Below are 14,360 nucleotides of genomic sequence, written 5' to 3' on the forward strand. Positions count from 1 at the left end.
TGGTTCGATGGGTCGATGGGTCGATGGGTCGATGGTCGATGGTTCGATGGGTCGATGGTCGATGGGTCGATGGTCGATGGGTCGATGGGTCGATGGGTCGAGGGTCGATGGGTCGAGGGTCGTGGGTCGTGGGTCGAGGGTCGTGGGTCGAGGGTCGTGGGTCGATGGGTCGAGGGTCGATGGGTCGATGAGTCGATGGTCGATGGGTCGAGGGTCGATGGGTCGAGGGTCGATGGTCGATGGGTCGAGGGTCGATGGTCAATGGGTCGAGGGTCGAGGGTCGATGGGTCGAGGGTCGAGGGTCGATGGTCGATGGGTCGATGGGTCGAGGGTCGATGGGTCGAGGGTCGAGGGTCGAGGGTCGATGGTCGATGGGTCGAGGGTCGAGGGTCGATGGTCGATGGGTTGAGGGTCGAGGGTCGATGGTCGATGGGTCGAGGGTCGAGGGTCGATGTGGTGCGGCCTCAGGCCGGGGGCACCCGGGACCACTTGACCATTTCCCCCTGGGCCCTTCTCTCATTTGCCAGCTGGAGGACCCGCCCCCCCCCCACCCCCCCCCATTCTCTGGCCGAGCCTCCCATTGGTTGGCCTCCCGCCCCCTCCACCGTGATGCCCCCTCGAGTGACAGGAGCCGCGACCAATCGGCGGGGCAGTCTCGGCTGATTGACAGCGGCCCGCCACCAATCGGCGAGCGGGAGACGGTGCGCGCGGGCCCAAGCTCATGATTGACAGAGCTGCCAACCAATGGGCGAGCGGGGACGGAAGGGGCGGGGCGTCAGGCCCCGGCACCCAATCGCTGCGTTGCTCGGGACTGGGGGTCGAAGGTCAGACGGGGGTAAAATGGCCGCCCTCTCCGGCCGCGGTTGCTAGGCGGCCATTTTGGCGGAGCGCAGCGGGGCAGATTGGTGCGTCAGAGAGAAGTAAGTGGAAGAGCCAATGGCGCGGCCGGCATTGCCGGGGCAGCGCGCACGGACCCGCCGCCGCTCTCCGCTGTCCGGCCCCCGCCCTCTCTCCGCCCCGCCCCAGTCAAACGCCGTCCAATCAAACGCTGTCCGTCCAACCGCTCCGCCGCGACTGACGTCCGTCCGGGCCAATGGCTGAGCGGCACGTGGGGCGGCCCAGCCAATCAGCGCTGAGTCGGCGCGCGGTAGCAAGGCGGGACGACGGCGTTGCCGCCAATCGGAGACAAACGAGCGCCCACGCACTTTGGCGCGTCCAATCAGAGCGCGCGGACTTTGCCAGATTGACAGGGGCAGCGGCCAATCAGCTCGCGGGCAGGGGGGGGCGGCGGCAACGGCGTTTCCACCAATCGGTGACAAACGAGAGCCCAGGCGCGTTGGCGCGGTGGTGACGGGCGGGCGGGGCGCCCAATCAGAGCGCGGGGCAGCTGGCAGATTGACAGGGGCGGCAGCCAATCAGCGTGGCCTGCCATCAGGCTGCGGGAGAGGGCGGGGACATTGGCTGGCAGGGACATGGAGACAGAGAGAGGGAGAGGGGTCAGAGGGAGAGGGGTCAGAGGGCAGGCGCACAGGGCAGGGCCTTCTCCCAGCTGGGATATTGGCCAATGGCGCAGAAATTGGACTCGGGCCCTGGTGCCTGTCGTCCCGTCCGGGCCAATGTTTCTATAGATGAGGTCCTTACTACTCGGGGGATCAAGGGGTATGGCGAGAAAGCAGGAATGGGGTACTGAAGTTGAATGTTCAACCATGAACTCATTGAATGGCGGTGCAGGCTAGAAGGGCCGAATGGCCTACTCCTGCACCTATTTTCTATGTTTCTATGTTTCTAAGGCGCGACACACCTCCCGCCAACCGTGCGGCATCAGGGGCCGGCCGCCAGCGAAGAACCGAAAGACATTTATACTCGGTGGGGGGGGGGAAAAAACATAAACAGGAGCAGGAGTCGGCCATTCGGCCCCTCGAGCCTGCTCCGCCATTCAATACGACCATGGCTGATCTGATCATGGACTCAGCTCCACTTCCCCGCCCGCTCCCCATAATCCTTCACTCCCTTATCGCTCAAAAATCTGTCTATCTCCACCTTAAATATATTCAATGACCCAGCCTCCACAGCTCTCTGGGGCAGAGAATCCCACTGATTTACAACCCTCTGAGAGAAGAAATTCCTCCTCATCTCAGTTTTAAATGGGCGGCCCCTTATTCTAAGACCATGCCCCCTAGTTCTAGTTTCCCCCACGAGGGGAAACATCCTCTCTGCATCCACCTTGTCGAGCCCCCTCAGAATCTTATACGTTTTGATAAGATCACCTCTCATTCTTCTGAACTCCAATGAGTAGAGGCCCAACCTCCTCAACCTTTCCTCATAAGACAACCCCCTCATCTCCGGAATCAACCGAGTGAACCTTCTCTGAACTGCCTCCAATGCAAATATATCCTTCCTTAAATACAGAGACCAAAACTGTACGCAGTACTCCAGGTGTGGCCTCACCAATACCCTGTACAGTTGTAGCAGGACTTCTCTGCTTTTATACTCCATCCCCCTTTGCAATAAAGGCCAACATTCCAGTTGCCTTCCTGATCACTTGCTGTACCTGCATACTAACTTTTTGTGTTTCATGCACAAGGACCCCCAGGTCTCTCTGTACCGCAGCACTTTGCAATTTTTCTCCATTTAAATTTTAATTTGCTTTTCTATTATTTCTGCCAAAGTTGATAGCCTCACATTTTCCCACATTATACGCCATCTGCCAAATATTTCCCCACTCACTGAGTCTGTCAATATCCCTTTGCAGATCTTTTTGTGTCCTCCTCACAACTTGCTCTCCCACAAATCGTACTGGAGAAATTAATGGGACTGAAAGCCAATAAATCCCATGGACCTGATGGCTTGCATCCTCGGGTTTTGAAAGAGGTGGCTATAGAGATAGCGAATGAGAGGTGATCTTATCGAAACGTATAAGATTATGAGGGGACTGGACAGGGTGGATGCAGAGAGGATGTTTCCACTGATGGGGGAGACTAGAACTAGGGGGCATGATCTTAGAATTAGGGGCCGCCCATTTAAAACTGAGATGAGGAGGAATTTCTTCTCTCTGAGGGTTGTAAATCTGTGGAAATCTCTGCCCCAGAGAGCTGTGGAGGCTGGGTCATTGAATATATTTAAGACAGTTTCTTAAGTGATAAGGGAGTGAAGGGTTATGGGGAGCGGGCGGGGAAGTGGAGCTGAGTCCATGATCAAATCAGCCATGATCTTATTGAATGGCGGAGCAGGCTCGAGGGGCCAAATGGCCAACTCCTGCTCCTATTTCTTATGTTCTTATTGTTTGTCATCTTCCAAAACTCCATAGATTCCACAACGGTTGCCGCAGATTGGAAGGTAGCTAATGTAACCCCGCTATTTAAGAAAGAAAGAGCAGTAAGCCTGAGGATTTTAGAATATAGCAAAGGAGGACCAAGAAATTGATTTTTTTTAAAAGGGAAAATAGAATGAGAGTAACTAGTGAGAGATACTTAAAAACAGACTGTAAAAGCTTCTATAGGTGTGTAAAAAGGAAAAGATTGGCAAAAGTAAATGTAGGTCCCTTGCAGGCTGAGACCGGAGAAATTATAATGGGGGAATAAGGAAATGGCAGATAAATTAAACAAATACTTTGTGTCTGTCTTCACGGAAGAAGACAGGAAAAACCTCCTTGGAGTACCAAGGGTCTAGTGAAAATGAGGAATTGAAATAAATTTGTATTCATTTAAAAAAAAATGGTACTGGAGAAATGAATGGGACTGAAAGCCGATAAAGCCCCAGGGCCAGATGGCCTACATCCTAGGGTTTTGAAAGAGGTGGCTATAGAGATAGTGGATGCATTGGTTGTCATCTTCCAAAATTCCATAGATTCTAGAACGGTTCCCGCAGATTGGAAGGTAGCGAATGAGGGGGTTACCTTATGATGATAGATTGAGCAGACTGGGTCTTTACACGTTGGAGTTCAGAAGGATGAGGGGTGATCTTATAGAAACATTTAAAATAATGAAAGGGATAGACAAGATAGAGGCAGAGAGGTTGTTTCCTCTGGTCGGGGAGACTAGAACTAGGGGGCACAGCCTCAAAATACGGGGGAGCCAATTTAAAACCGAGTTGAGAAGGAATTTCTTCTCCCAGAGTGTTGTGAATCTGTGGAATTCTCTGCCCAAGGAAGCAGTTGAGGCTAGCTCATTGAATGTATTCAAGTCACAGATAGATAGATTTTTAACCAATAAGGGAATTAAGGGTTACGGGGAGCGGGCGGGTAAGTGGAGCTGAGTCCACGGCCAGATCAGCCATGATCTTGGTGAATGGCGGAGCAGGCTCGAGGGGCTAGATGGCCTACTCCTGTTCCTAATTCTTATGTTCTTATGTTCAAATGTAACCCCACTATTTAAGAAAGGAGGGAGAGAGAAAACGGGGAACTACAGGCCAGTTAGCCTGACATCAGTCGCAGGGAAAATGCTAGAATCTATTATTAAGGATGTGGTAACAGGGCACTTAGAAAATAATAACAGGATTGGGCAGAGTCAACACGGGTTTATGAAAGGGAAATCATGTTTGACAAATCTTTTTGAGGTTGTAACTCGTTGAATAGATAAAGGGGGAACCAGTGTATTTGGATTTTCAGAAGGCATTCGATCAGGTGCCACACAAGAGGTTATTAAACAAAATTAGGGCTCACGAGATTGGGGGTAATTACGAGCAAAGATTGAGGATTGGTTAACGGACAGAAAACAGGAATAACGGGTCATTTTGGGGTTGTCAGGCTGTAACTAGTGGGGTACCGCAAGGATCAGTGCTGGGGCCCCAGCTATTCACAATCTATATCAATGATTTGAACGAGGGGACCGAGTGTAATGTATCCAAGTTTGCTGATGATACAAAGCTCGGTGGGAATGTAAGTTGTGAGGAGGATGCAAAGAGGCTTCAAGGGGATATAGACAGGGTAAGTGAGTGGGCAAGAACATGGCAAATGGAACATAATGTGGAGAAATGTGAAGTTATCCACTTTGGTAGGAAAAATAGAAAAATAGAGTATTTTTAAATGGTGAGAGATTGGGAAATGTTGGTGTTCAGAGGGACCTGGGTGTCCTTGTACACCAATCACTGAAAGTTAACATGCAGGTACAGCAAGTGATTAAGAAAGCAAATGGTATGTTGGCCTTTATTACAGGAGGACTTGAGTCTAAGAGTAAAGACGTCTTACTGCGATTATATCGGGTCCTGGTGGGACCACACCTGGAGTATTGTGCACAGTTTGGGTCTCCTTACCTAAGGAAGGATATACTTGCCATAGAGGGAGTGCGGTGAAGGTTCACCAGACTGATTCCTGGGATGGGGGGATTGTCCTATGAGGAGAGATTGAGTAGACTAGACCGATATTCTCTGGAGTTTAGAAGAATGAGAGGTGTTCTCATTGAAACATACAACATTCTTACAGGGCTTGACAGGATAGATGCAGGGAGGGTGTTTCCCCCCCGGGGCTGGGGAGTCTAGAACCAGGGGTCACAGTCACAGGATAAGGGGTCGGCCATTTAGGACTGAGATGAGGAGAAACTTCTTCACTCAGAGGGGGGTGAGTCTTTGGAATTCTCTGCCCCAGAGGGCTGTGGAGGCTCAGTCTTTGAGTATATTCAAGACAGAGACCGATAGATTTGTGGATATTGAGGGAATCGAGGGATATGGGGACAGTGCAGGAAAGTGGACCCGAGGTCGAAGGTCAGCCGTGATCTTATTGAATGGTGGAGCGGGCTCGAGGGGCCGAATGGCCGACTCCTGTTCCTGTGTAACAGGCTCAAGGGGCTGAATGGGCCTCCTCCTGTTCCTGTGTAACAGGCTCGAGGGGCTGAATGGCCTCCTCCTGTTCCTATGTGACAGGCCCGAGGGGCTGAATGGCCGACTCCTGCTCCTGTGTAACAGGCTCGAGGGGCTGAATGGCCTCCTCCTGTTCCTGTGTAACAGGCTCGAGGAGCTGAATGGCCTCCTCCTGTTCCTATGTGACAGGCCCGAGGGGCTGAATGGCCTCCTCCTGTTCCTATGTAACAGGCTCGAGGGGCTGAATGGGCGTCCTCCTGTTCCTGTGTAACAGGCTCAAGGGGCTGAATGGGCCTCCTCCTGTTCCTGTGTAACAGGCTCAAGGGGCTGAATGGGCCTCCTCCTGTTCCTATGTGACAGGCCCGAGGGGCTGAATGGCCTCCTCCTGTTCCTGTGTAACAGGCTCAAGGGGCTGAATGGGCCTCCTCCTGTTCCTGTGTAACAGGCTTGAGGGGCTGAATGGCCTCCTCCTGTTCCTATGTGACAGGCCCGAGGGGCTGAATGGCCTCCTCCTGTTCCTATGTAACAGGCTCGAGGGGCTGAATGGGCCTCCTCCTGTTCCTGTGTAACAGGCTCAAGGGGCTGAATGGGCCTCCTCCTGTTCCTGTGTAACAGGCTCGAGGGGCTGAATGGGCCTCCTCCTGTTCTTGTGTAACAGGCCCGAGGGACTGAATGGGCCTCCTCCTGTTCCTGTGTAACAGGCTCAAGAGTCTGAATGAAGCACAGAAACATAGAAAGTAGGTGCAGGAGAAGACCATTCGGCCCTTCGGGCCTGCACCGCCATTCAATAGGATCATGGCTGATCATTCACCTCAGTATCCCTTTCTCGCTTTCTCTCCATACCCCTTGATCCCTTTGGCCGGAAGGGCCATATCTAACTCCCTCTTGAATATATCTAACGAACTGGTCTCAGCAACTTTCTGCTCTTCCACAGGCTAACCACTCTCTGAGTGAAGAAGTTTCTCCTCATCTCGGTCCTAAATGGCTTACCCTTATCCTTCGACTGTGACCCCTGGTTCTGGAACTCCCCAGCAACGGGAACATTCTTCCTGCCTTTAACCTGTCCAGTCCCGTCAGAATTTTATGTTTCTATGAGATCTCCTCTCATTCTTCTAAGCTCCAGTGAATACAGGCCCAATTGATCCAGTCACTCCTCATATGTCAGTCCTGCCATCCCGGGAATCAGTCTGGTGAACCTTCGCTGCACTCCCTCAATAGCAAGAACGTCCTTCCTTAGATTAGGAGACCAAAACTGAACCAATATTCCAGGTGAGGCCTCACTAAGGCCCTGTACAACTGCAGTAAGACCTCCCTGCTCCTATACTCAAATCCCCTAGCTATGAAGGCCAACATACCATTTGCCTTCTTCACCGCCTGCTGTACCTGCAGGCCAACTTTCAATGATTGATGAACCATGACACCCAGGTCTCGTTGCACCTCCCCTTTTCCTAATCTGCCGCCATTCAGATAATATTCTGCCTTCGTGTTTTTACCACTAAAGTGGATAGCCTCACATTTATCCACATTATACTGCATCTGCCATGCATTTGCCCACTCACCTAACCTGTCCAAGTCACCCTGCAGCCTCTTAGCATCCTCCTCACAGATCACACCGCCACCCAGCTTAGTGTCATCTGCAAACTTGGAGATATTACAATTAATTCCTTCATCTAAATCATTAATGTATAGTGTAAATAGCTGGGGTCCCAGCACTGAGCCCTGCGGTACCCCACTAGTCACTGCCTGCCATTCTGAAAAGGACCCGTTAATCCCGGCTCTCTGCTTCCTGTCTGCCAACCAGTTCTCTATCCACGTCAGTATATTACCCCCAATACCATGTGCTTTAATTTTGCACACCAATCTCTTGTGTGGGACCTTGTCAAAAGCCTTTTGAAAGTCCAAATACACCACATCCACTGGTTCTCCCTTGTCCACTCCACTAGTTACATCCTCAAAAAATTCTAGATTTGTCAAGCATGATTTCCCTTTCATAAATCCATGCTGACTTGAACCGATTCTGTCACTGTTTTCCAAATGTGCTGCAATTTCAATTTTAATAATTGCTTCCAACATTTTCCCCACTACTGATGTCAGGCTAACCGCTCTATAATTACCTGTTTTCTTTCTCCCTCCCTTTTTAAACAGTGGTGTTACATTAGCAGCTCTCCAGTCCATAGGAACTGATCCAGAGTCAATAGAATGGCCTCCTCCTGTTCCTGTGTAACAGGCTCAAGGGGCTGAATGACCTCCTCCTGTTCCTGTGTAACAGGCTCAAGGGGCTGAATGACTTCCTCCTGTTCCTGTGTAACAGGCTCCAGGGGCTGAATGACCTCCTGATCCTATGTAACAGGTCCGAGGGGCTGAATAGCCTCCTCCTGTTCCTGTGTAACAAGCTCGAGGGGCTGAATGGCCTCCTCCTGTTCCTATGTAACAGGCTCGAGGGGCTGAATGGCCTCCTCCTGTTCCTGTGTAACAGGCTCGATGGGCTGAATGGGCCTCCTCCTGTTCCTGTGTAACAGGCTCGAGGGGCTGAATGGGCCTCCTCCTGTTCCTGTGTAACAGACTCGAGGGACTGAATGGGCCTCCTCCTGTTCCTGTGTAACAGGCTCGAGGGGCTGAATGGCCTCCTCCTGTTCCTATGTGACAGGCCCAAGGGGCTGAATGGGCCTCCTCCTGTTCCTGTGTAACAGACTCGAGGGACTGAATGGCCTCCTCCTGTTCCTGTGTAACAGGCTCAAGGGGCTGAATGGGCCTCCTCCTGTTCCTGTGTAACAGGCTCAAGGGGCTGAATGGGCCTCCTCCTGTTCCTGTGTAACAGGCTCGAGGGGCTGAATGGCCTCCTCCTGTTCCTATGTAACAGGCTCGAGGGGCTGAATGGGCCTCCTCCTGTTCCTGTGTAACAGGCTCAAGGGGCTGAATGGGCCTCCTCCTGTTCCTGTGTAACAGGCTCGAGGGGCTGAATGGGCCTCCTCCTGTTCTTGTGTAACAGGCCCGAGGGACTGAATGGGCCTCCTCGTGTTCCTGTGTAACAGGCTCAAGAGTCTGAATGAAGCACAGAAACATAGAAAGTAGATGCAGGAGAAGACCATTCGGCCCTTCAGGCCTGCACCGCCATTCAATAGGATCATGGCTGATCATTCACCTCAGTATCCCTTTCTCGCTTTCTCTCCATACCCCTTGATCCCTTTGGCCGGAAGGGCCATATCTAACTCCCTCTTGAATATATCTAACGAACTGGTCTCAGCAACTTTCTGCTCTTCCACAGGCTAACCACTCTCTGAGTGAAGAAGTTTCTCCTCATCTCGGTCCTAAATGGCTTACCCTTATCCTTCGACTGTGACCCCTGGTTCTGGAACTCCCCAGCAATGGGAACATTCTTCCTGCCTTTAACCTGTCCAGTCCCGTCAGAATTTTATGTTTCTATGAGATCTCCTCTCATTCTTCTAAGCTCCAGTGAATACAGGCCCAGTTGATCCAGTCACTCCTCATATGTCAGTCCTGCCATCCCGGGAATCAGTCTGGTGAACCTTCACTGCACTCCCTCAATAGCAAGAACGTCCTTCCTTAGATTAGGAGACCAAAACTGAACCAATATTCCAGGTGAGGCCTCACTAAGGCCCTGTACAACTGCAGTAAGACCTCCCTGCTCCTATACTCAAATCCCCTAGCTATGAAGGCCAACATACCATTTGCCTTCTTCACCGCCTGCTGTACCTGCAGGCCAACTTTCAATGACTGATGAACCATGACACCCAGGTCTCGTTGCACCTCCCCTTTTCCTAATCTGCCGCCATTCAGATAATATTCTGCCTTCGTGTTTTTACCACTAAAGTGGATAGCCTCACATTTATCCACATTATACTGCATCTGCCATGCATTTGCCCACTCACCTAACCTGTCCAAGTCACCCTGCAGCCTCTTAGCATCCTCCTCACAGATCACACCGCCACCCAGCTTAGTGTCATCTGCAAACTTGGAGATATTACAATCAATTCCTTCATCTAAATCATTAATGTATAGTGTAAATAGCTGGGGTCCCAGCACTGAGCCCTGCGGTACCCCACTAGTCACTGCCTGCCATTCTGAAAAGGACCCGTTAATCCCGGCTCTCTGCTTCCTGTCTGCCAACCAGTTCTCTATCCACGTCAGTATATTACCCCCAATACCATGTGCTTTAATTTTGCACACCAATCTCTTGTGTGGGACCTTGTCAAAAGCCTTTTGAAAGTCCAAATACACCACATCCACTGGTTCTCCCTTGTCCACTCCACTAGTTACATCCTCAAAAAATTCTAGATTTGTCAAGCATGATTTCCCTTTCATAAATCCATGCTGACTTGAACCGATTCTGTCACTGTTTTCCAAATGTGCTGCAATTTCAATTTTAATAATTGCTTCCAACATTTTCCCCACTACTGATGTCAGGCTAACCGCTCTATAATTACCTGTTTTCTTTCTCCCTCCCTTTTTAAACAGTGGTGTTACATTAGCAGCCCTCCAGTCCATAGGAACTGATCCAGAGTCAATAGAATGGCCTCCTCCTGTTCCTGTGTAACAGGCTCAAGGGGCTGAATGACCTCCTCCTGTTCCTGTGTAACAGGCTCAAGGGGCTGAATGACTTCCTCCTGTTCCTGTGTAACAGGCTCAAGGGGCTGAATGACCTCCTGATCCTATGTAACAGGTCCGAGGGGCTGAATAGCCTCCTCCTGTTCCTGTGTAACAAGCTCGAGGGGCTGAATGGCCTCCTCCTGTTCCTATGTAACAGGCTCGAGGGGCTGAATGGCCTCCTCCTGTTCCTGTGTAACAGGCTCAAGGGGCTGAACGGCCTCCTCATGTTCCTGTGTAACAGGCTCGAGGGGCTGAATGGCCTCCTCCTGTTCCTATGTAACAAGCTCGAGGGGCTGAATGGCCTCCTCCTGTTCCTGTGTAACTAGCTCGAGGGGCTGAATGGCTTCCTCCTGTTCCTATGTAACAGGCTCGAGGAGCTGAATGGCCTCCTGCTGTTCCTGTGTAACAGGCTCGAGGGACTGAATGGGCCTCCTCCTGTTCCTATGTGACAGGCCCGAGGGGCTGAATGGGCCTCCTCCTGTTCTTGTGTAACAGGCTCGAGCGGCTGAATGGCCTCCTCCTGTTCCTGTGTAACAGGCTCGAGGGGCTGAATGGCCTCCTCCTGTTCCTATGTGACAGGCCCGAGGGGCTGAATGGCCTCCTCCTGTTCCTATGTAACAGGCTCGAGGGGCTGAATGGGCCTCCTCCTGTTCCTGTGTAACAGGCTCAAGGGGCTGAATGGGCCTCCTCCTGTTCCTGTGTAACAGGCTCGAGGGGCTGAATGGGCCTCCTCCTGTTCTTGTGTAACAGGCCCGAGGGACTGAATGAGCCTCCTCCTGTTCCTGTGTAACAGGCTCAAGAGTCTGAATGAAGCACAGAAACATAGAAAGTAGATGCAGGAGAAGACCATTCGGCCCTTCGGGCCTGCACCGCCATTCAATAGGATCATGGCTGATCATTCACCTCAGTATCCCTTTCTCGCTTTCTCTCCATACCCCTTGATCCCTTTGGCCGGAAGGGCCATATCTAACTCCCTCTTGAATATATCTAACGAACCGGTCTCAGCAACTTTCTGCTCTTCCACAGGCTAACCACTCTCTGAGTGAAGAAGTTTCTCCTCATCTCGGTCCTAAATGGCTTACCCTTATCCTTCGACTGTGACCCCTGGTTCTGGAACTCCCCAGCAATGGGAACATTCTTCCTGCCTTTAACCTGTCCAGTCCCGTCAGAATTTTATGTTTCTATGAGATCTCCTCTCATTCTTCTAAGCTCCAGTGAATACAGGCCCAATTGATCCAGTCACTCCTCATATGTCAGTCCTGCCATCCCGGGAATCAGTCTGGTGAACCTTCGCTGCACTCCCTCAATAGCAAGAACGTCCTTCCTTAGATTAGGAGACCAAAACTGAACCAATATTCCAGGTGAGGCCTCACTAAGGCCCTGTACAACTGCAGTAAGACCTCCCTGCTCCTATACTCAAATCCCCTAGCTATGAAGGCCAACATACCATTTGCCTTCTTCACCGCCTGCTGTACCTGCAGGCCAACTTTCAATGATTGATGAACCATGACACCCAGGTCTCGTTGCACCTCCCCTTTTCCTAATCTGCCGCCATTCAGATAATATTCTGCCTTCGTGTTTTTACCACTAAAGTGGATAGCCTCACATTTATCCACATTATACTGCATCTGCCATGCATTTGCCCACTCACCTAACCTGTCCAAGTCACCCTGCAGCCTCTAAGCATCCTCCTCACAGCTCACACCGCCACCCAGCTTAGTGTCATCTGCAAACTTGGAGATATTATAATCAATTCCTTCATCTAAATCATTAATGTATAGTGTAAATAGCTGGGGTCCCAGCACTGAGCCCTGCGGTACCCCACTAGTCACTGCCTGCCATTCTGAAAAGGACCCGTTTATCCCGACTCTCTGCTTCCTGTCTGCCAACCAGTTCTCTATCCACGTCAGTACATTACCCCCAATACCATGTGCTTTAATTTTGCACACCAATCTCTTGTGTGGGACCTTGTCAAAAGCCTTTTGAAAGTCCAAATACACCACATCCACTGGTTCTCCCTTGTCCACTCCACTAGTTACATCCTCAAAAAATTCTAGATTTGTCAAGCATGATTTCCCTTTCATAAATCCATGCTGACTTGGACCGATTCTGTCACTGTTTTCCAAATGTGCTGCAATTTCAATTTTAATAATTGCTTCCAACATTTTCCCCACTACTGATGTCAGGCTAACCGCTCTATAATTACCTGTTTTCTTTCTCCCTCCCTTTTTAAACAGTGGTGTTACATTAGCAACCCTCCAGTCCATAGGAACTGATCCAGAGTCAGTAGAATGGCCTCCTCCTGTTCCTGTGTAACAGGCTCAAGGGGCTGAATGACCTCCTCCTGTTCCTGTGTAACAGGCTCAAGGGGCTGAATGACCTTCTGATCCTATGTAACAGGTCCGAGGGGCTGAATGGCCTCCTCCTGTTCCTGTGTAACAAGCTCGAGGGGCTGAATGGCCTCCTCCTGTTCCTATGTAACAGGCTCGAGGGGCTGAATGGCCTCCTCCTGTTCCTGTGTAACAGGCTCAAGGGGCTGAACGGCCTCCTCCTGTTCCTATGTAACAGGCTCGAGGGGCTGAATGGTCTCCTCCTGTTCCTATGTAACAGGCTCGAGGGGCTGAATGGCCTCCTCCTGTTCCTGTGTAACAGGCTCGAGGGGCTGAATGGCCTTCTCCTGTTTCTAAGTAACAGGCCTGAGGGGCTGAATGGCTTCCTCCTGGGTCATTGAATATATTTAAGGTGGAGGTAGACAGATTTTTGAGCGATAAGGGAGTGAAGGGTTATGGGGAGCGGGCGGGGAAGTGGAGCTGAATCCACGATCGGATCAGCCCTGATCTTATTGAATGGCGGAGCAGGCTTGAGGGGCCGAATGGCCGACTCCTGCTCCTGTTTCTGATGTTCTTATGTTAAATCACCCCTTAACCATTTAAATTGCAGGAAATACAAACCTAAGTTTGTGTCATTGCCCCAAGACTAGTTGCGATCGACTAAACGTATCGCAGAGGAATTTTCTAGATTTCTCCCACGTCCCTTCCCAACCCGCCCCCCCTCCCGAATTGACCATGGGCGTTCGCCTGTGTCCCGGGAGGTTAGACGGGAGTGCGCGGGTAGGGAGTGTGATAGGCGAGGGTGAGCTTACTGTACGGGGCAAGGCTGGATGGACCAGTTGGCCTTTTTGTGACCGACATTTCAGTATCGGGGCCCAGGCGACCCGGACTGGGCCCTAAACGCGGCCCACCAGAGAGTGTGTGTGTGTGTGTATGTCGGGAGAAGACAGGTTTTGGCCGAGCGACTGGTACCCCCACCGTTTTCCCTCGTTCGCCGTCCGCGTGCCCACAGAATGCGCGCCCACAGAACGCGCGCCCACAGAACGCGCGCCCACGGAACGCGCGCCCACGGAACGCGCGCCCACGGAACGCGCGCCCACGGAACGCGCGCCCACAGAACGCGCGCCCACGGAACGCGTGCCCACAGAACGCGCGCCCACGGAACGCACGCCCACAGAACGCGCGCCCACAGAACGCGCGCCCACAGAACGCGCGTCCGCCTCCTCGGTTCGCGCCGGAAAATGACAGGAGGTGGGACCTCGGTTGGCAGAATTTCCCGTTCGCGGCTGTAATCTGCGATTCCCGCCTGGTTTCCCCCCCCCACAGGCCTCATCCAATTTGGTCCTTACAAGTGGCAACACAACAACTTGTGTTTATATAGCGTCTTCTACGAACTACATCGGCCCACGGCAACGTTACAAGACAACCACGTAAATTTGCCGCAAAATAAGAAATTAGGCCAGGCGACCAAAAGCTTGGTCAAAGAGGCAGGCTTTATGGAGCGTCTTAAAAGAGGCGGAGGGGGTTAGGGAGGGAGTTCCAGAGCTGAGGAGGAGGCTCATGTGGTTACCACATTCAAGGAAAGATGTGATTGCACGAGAGAGGGCACAGAGGAGATGTTGCCTGGAC

At 51.8% G+C, this 14,360-nt stretch overlaps 1 protein-coding gene across 1 annotated transcript in view; it reads left to right on the forward strand.

Annotated features, from left to right (window-relative positions):
* The first annotated feature begins 818 nt into the window (after positions 1 to 818).
* LOC139235273 (ER membrane protein complex subunit 9-like) overlaps positions 819 to 14,360 on the forward strand; it is a 41,002-nt gene continuing 27,460 nt past the window's right edge. Inside the window, exon 1 of the mRNA XM_070866416.1 lies at positions 819 to 920. The gene's annotated coding sequence lies outside the window, so the exon portion shown is untranslated. The remainder of the gene's footprint in view (positions 921 to 14,360) is intronic.

The sequence above is a fragment of the Pristiophorus japonicus genome, chromosome 23 (genome assembly GCF_044704955.1).
Source record: "Pristiophorus japonicus isolate sPriJap1 chromosome 23, sPriJap1.hap1, whole genome shotgun sequence".
NCBI classification, from domain to species: Eukaryota; Metazoa; Chordata; class Chondrichthyes; family Pristiophoridae; genus Pristiophorus; species Pristiophorus japonicus.